Source organism: Cibotium barometz, chromosome 18 (assembly GCF_041138505.1).
Source record: "Cibotium barometz isolate CiBa-2024 chromosome 18, ASM4113850v1, whole genome shotgun sequence".
Lineage (NCBI taxonomy): Eukaryota > Viridiplantae > Streptophyta > Polypodiopsida > Cyatheales > Cibotiaceae > Cibotium > Cibotium barometz.
In genome coordinates this window covers 32,307,144-32,312,991 of record NC_141063.1, presented here as the reverse complement: position 1 = coordinate 32,312,991, position 5,848 = coordinate 32,307,144, and positions in this window count along the sequence as shown.

The following is a 5,848-nucleotide window of genomic DNA, read 5'->3' as shown; positions in this document are numbered from 1 at the left end:
CACTTGTCACAATGTCCCCCACCCTTGCCTCGCTCACTAAAGGTGGTGGTGGTGTTCCGGTCTAAAGCATGTATGCCGGTGCAGTCATATATGGGTTTGAAGGCATGTATGATGCTGGATTTGTATTAACAATCACTTGTGGTTGTGAGGGACCGGCAATTGTTGAGACCTCCTGGGGTCTCATAGAGCTAACCATAGGTGATGTCCCCATAGGGCCATAAAGTAATTCCCTCTGTCGTTGCTATCCCAACTGTACCTCTTCCCAGTTTCTAGCTTCTTGTTTGGCCGCATTCAAATCAATAGTCCGACGAAGCCCAACATACTTCTGAGCCTCTGGATCCCTTAGACCATCAATCAAACGATGCTTGTGTGTGTCATCATTAGGGGCTGCTACTCCCATCTTCCTCACAATGGTCTCCATGCGTTGTAATGGACAATGCTCTCGTCTCCTTTTGCAACAAGTAGTCTAATTGCTAGGCCAATCTATCTTGAAAACCTTGCCTTCTAAATTTGGCCAAAAAAGATGTTGATAGATTTTGGTACGTGGCCTTGGAGGCTGCATCCAAGTTGCCATACCAACTTGCTGCTTTGTCTATGCAGCTTTTGATCTTGATCAATTATCTCGTTAGCAACACATGTCACCTCAAACTTTTGTAAATGCGCATCAGGATCCTTGTCCCAAGGTCCCGCAAATTGCACAGTCGACTAACCGGATTGTTGCTCTTTGTGCTAGAACAGCCATTTGGAAAAATGGTAATACCTCAAAAGTTGGATCGTCCCAGAAATTTAAAGCTCTAGGTCTTACCCTAGGTAATCGCGGATAGCTTCTAAGTCCTCTAGGCACACTACCGCTAGTGCCTGCAATAGTCTCTCTTTCTTCTCTTGTTGGGCTATCAACTTGTACAGGTCGATTGCTAACTCCTAAATCCCTTATATTGTTTGGTCATCACACGAAAGATCTTCCCCGCTTAGACTAGAAGGAACGCTAACCTGAAATTGACCGCTATCCAAGGATCTTCCTTGTGTCACGTTCGGTTCTTGCTCTCTCAACAATAGGTTCACTAACTCTAATTGCGCAGCGAGACGGATTTCAGCTCGTTCAGCCCTCCTTTTCCTCCTTTCTTCCCTTGCTTGTCTTGGGTCAATTGTTCGACCCTGAGTAGACTCACTCATGCACTTCTTACTTCCTGAGGTTCTTCGTGATTCTCTGGATTATCTAGCTTGATGGACCTTAAAATTGCCTTGATAAACCACTTCCACCAGATTGGTGCATGGAACAAACCAAAGGGCTCTATGGATCTAAGATAATCCTTGCAGTATGTGGCCTTAATCTTACGTATCACATCACTGGGAAACCGTGGGTAATATTCTTGAATGAATATGTCCTCCCACTCTTGTCGTTCTTCTTCGTACGGAACCCAGTTAGCAAAACTCTCCAAAAAATCACATGTGTTTACCAATGCCCCTCTCTCATTTGACTCCTCGCGGCCACTCCTAAGTCCTTCTGATCCTAGGAGTGGTGCCGTTTTTTTTTGAACTCCTAAACCCTGGTTCTCACACGCAAAATATATGCGCCGAGATATCCCGTAGCTACTAACTAGCTAGTGATCTCCCAGGCGGCGAACGCACCAAAAAATGACTGGCCTTCCTACTCTCTAGTCCAACGCACTAAATACCCCCTAAAACAGTGAATGCGTCCTAAATAACAACCACACACAGCCTAAATCCTAGAAACACACACCAAAAAGACATCTTTTTGTATGAAATAATTTACAATGTTTTATTTACACACACCCACACAGACACACAAATGGAAAAGAACAAACTACTACGACCAAACAGATCATCAAGACACAACTTCACCATTCTAAACTAAATAAAGAAATTTAATGTCAAAATGATTTTGTGTAAATTGTTTCCAAGAATTTAATGAAAAAGAACCAATATTTCCAACACTTCCAAGTTTCAGTCAATCTGCAACAACAGCATCACTGCATTCAACATTTGGCTAATCTTCACTTCACTCCACTCTTCACTCTCTCTCTTTCACACTTCAAAACTCTTTCTTTCTTTCTTCTCTCTCTCTACTCACTATTCTCGTGAACTCTCTTCTTCTTCTTCTTTCTTTCTCTTCCTCCTCCTGAAACACAAACACAAACATAATGCACACATCAAATCTCTTTCTCTCTCTTTCCTATTTTGCATGTACACACATAGCGCAGCCACACTACCTCCTTTCTTGCATTACAGACATTTGTAGAGCCACGTTTCTATCTATTTTTTTTACTCCTACAGGTGACCAGCCACTAACAACCATAGTTCTCTCTCTCTCTCTCTACTTAAGCAGCGCTACCCACAAGCAGAAGGCTTCCTTCCCACTTATCTCTCCCTTTTACCTACATTCATGCACACAAAAGGCAAACCGACTTCCCTCCTTCTCTCTCTTTCTCCTCACTTTCTATAGAGGACGTTGCAACCTCTCCCTGGCGCTTCTCCTCTTGGCTGAACTGCCCACAAAGCTACGCTTTCCTCTTCTCTTCTAATGGCTTTGCAGCGCTCAGATCACTGTGTTCCCTCTCTCTCTCTTCTCTTCTACCCTTGCTTACACACGCTGTCCACACGCTTCTCTCAAATGCACTCGGTTCTCTCTCTTCGCTACCTTTGCAGTACATCAGATCACTAGTGCGCCACTTTCTCTCTCTTTCTACTGCTCTTGTATATGCGGGCAGAGCACACACCACTCACACATACTCTCATCTCTCTCACTTCTCATGCTGCCATGCACTACACACACACACACACACTTCTATTCCTCTCTCTCTCTTTATCTTCCCATGTACGCATAGCCATCACGCCCTCACCTGCTTGCCTTCCATGAGCACGCAGCCATCACGCTCCCACCTCCTTCTCTCCATTGTGTGCGCAGGCCTGGAACGACACACAACCCCCTTGCCAAAGGTGGCGCTTCCCCTAAAGCACAGTCGCCTCTCTCTCTCTCTCTTCTCACTCTCTCTCATTCACTACCAGCTTGTAATCGGCGCCATTGCTACCATCGACGCCCCCTACTCTCCTTTGCTAATACAGGCAGCGCCTTTCTCTCTCTCTCTAATTGCCTACGTCGCTTACACCTGCAGCCATTGCCACAGCCCCTCGCTACGCAGCCTCCAAATAGTCCTGCACCTACGCAAGCCCTCCTATGCCTGTAGCCTATACCTCTCTCTCTCTATGCTTACGCCTCTCTCTCTCTCTTTATGTACAGAGTTCACACACACACATTAACAACAAACAAATAAGCAGGCTTACCTCCTCCTCCTCCTCCTCCTGTTCTTGCTCGTTTGCCAGAGAGAGAAGCGCGCTCTCTCTCTCTCTTTTATATGCTCTCAAGAGGATGACGGGTACCAACGGGTGCTAAAACTACCCTCCCTTCCATTTTTTTATTTGAAACTTTTCATTTGTAACCACATTAAGGTCTCCAAACTTGCGTTCCCACTAACCATCCTCAAAGCTTGAGTTCGAAACTCATCATACTAACCCTCGTTCTCTTCCCCTCGATCTCTCTCTTCACTCTTACATACAACCTCCTCTTTATGTACAATACAATGTTAATCGTCACACCATACCCATGCAATGTACTTACACCAATGGACAACATCGACAATCATGATGCATGCAAATACCATGACATTCCACACACATATGCTTTCAAATACCATGGAAATGCACCTAAAATAACCACAATTGATCCTATTTAAACCCTAAAAATTGCTAAAAATGGCTTCGATTCCAGGGGTCATCATTCCCCCCCACACTGAAATGTGAGCGTCCTCGCGAACACAGCAGCAACTTCACTTCACAGCTTCCCCCACACTTAACTTCTTCACCATCACTGCCTAGCATCACATCTCCACTTCATCACTCTGAAACAACCACCAACCATACACTAGAATTACACCGTACCAAACAAACAAACAAAAACAAACTTGTAACACTTTCACATCAGCACACATAAATGAGTGAATGAAAATCCAAGTTGCAAACACCACTACAAGACTTATATAACACTAACCAATAGATAAACCAAAAAGGTTTATTAAGCAAACATCAAATCCCAAAAACAGTAAAAATTAGCAACTACCACAACATCCTCACTATGTCTATAATATTTCCACTTTAATAAGTAGAAAACAACCCATCCATAACTACAAAACTCTAGGAAAACTACCTTCCACTCACTTCCATATTTCATAAAGACAATAATAGCACAACTAACCATGGAAGTCATTGCCTGATTGAAATTCCCTTATATCAGAACCATGCCTTTCTCGTTTCAATTTTTTTCTCTTTTGATTTTTTTTTAAATACCAAATGCACACCACAATGGCAACCACCCCATATGAAACTAAGCTGCGATCCTCAGACCTTGCCACCCGGCTAGGTTGACGCCAAGAACCTACCAAGCTCACTTGGCGATGGCTATCCCAAAACAGCCCAAGGCATTGGTTTAGAGTACTGACAACCCTGCCAGCATGACTCTCCTCACCTACCAAGAACCATTAAGGCGATAGACCACATATACCACATACATACATTTGAATTTTTTTCTTTTTTTTTCTGCATTTTTTTTCATTTTTTTAAAGGCAATGATTTGAAAACCCTCCCCAGGCTCATCATGAAAATCGAGACTATTATGGTCATTATAACCCAGGAATAAGGGAGAAAAGTTCCTTCCACTAGAGTTCTTAAGCACTTCCAAGCTGCTACCTACCATTAAAGAGAAAAAAAATATAGTCAATGCAGCACATGCCTAGTTAAGATGAATGTGGTAATGACCAATTTCTACTACAAAGCTCAGCAAGAAACTCATAGAATTAGTATCCTTGACTAATAAACCCCAAATCTTTCCAAAAGAAAGAATCATATAAGGCGAGTACCAAGCAATTGCAACTGGATTAACACAACTCACAATCCCCATTATTACACACACCATGCAAGTGATACCAAAAAAATAACCAAATATATTGGAGAAAATACACCTATGGAACACTGCATATCCTCTGAGTAGCAAAAAAAAAATGCATGTCCAGAAACAATCTTCAAATATCATTGTTCCCAAGTTACTCCCCCATCTCCTTGCACCTAGCAATGCAAAAATGCAAAGAAAATACCATATCTGCACATACTAACCATTCAAACAATTAGATTACAACTTCCAAGAAACATAATGTACCTAAAACTAAAAACAAACAAACACAAAAAACCAATCCACATGCAAACCAAAACAAACAACAAAAACACATAACAAATCACACAAACAAAACAATTGTTTCTTTTTAAAGTTTTTTTTTGAAATAAATAACAAGAAAAACAAAACTAATTGACATCATGGGACTCAGAAAAAACGGTGCGAAAACTCACAGGCGCATTCACTACACCAAAAGGCAAAAGTTGAGGTGTCACCCCATGGCCCTCTGTCTCGTTCAAAAGTACAGCTCTCGAAACAAAACTACTCTCTCTAGGTAGAAGTATCCGATACAAGCCATGAGGGAGGCCAAAGCCCAAACCCTCATCCTTATCCTCCTCATCAAGATAGTCTACCACAACATCTTCAGGATGAAAAGAATCATCCGAAGAATCATCGGACGCATCGGTTAAGGTGTCCACACCTGAACCAAAAATCTCTGGCGCAATAACGGCCAAAGATTGGGCCATGCGACCAAAGTCGCTCTCGGCAATTGGAAGAGATTTCCCGGCAGCCAACCACTGAAACAACCACTCCAACTCATCAACCCAATCAGGGTCTACAACTAATGCTAAAATACCATCCCACCCAAACCAAACCACATAAGGA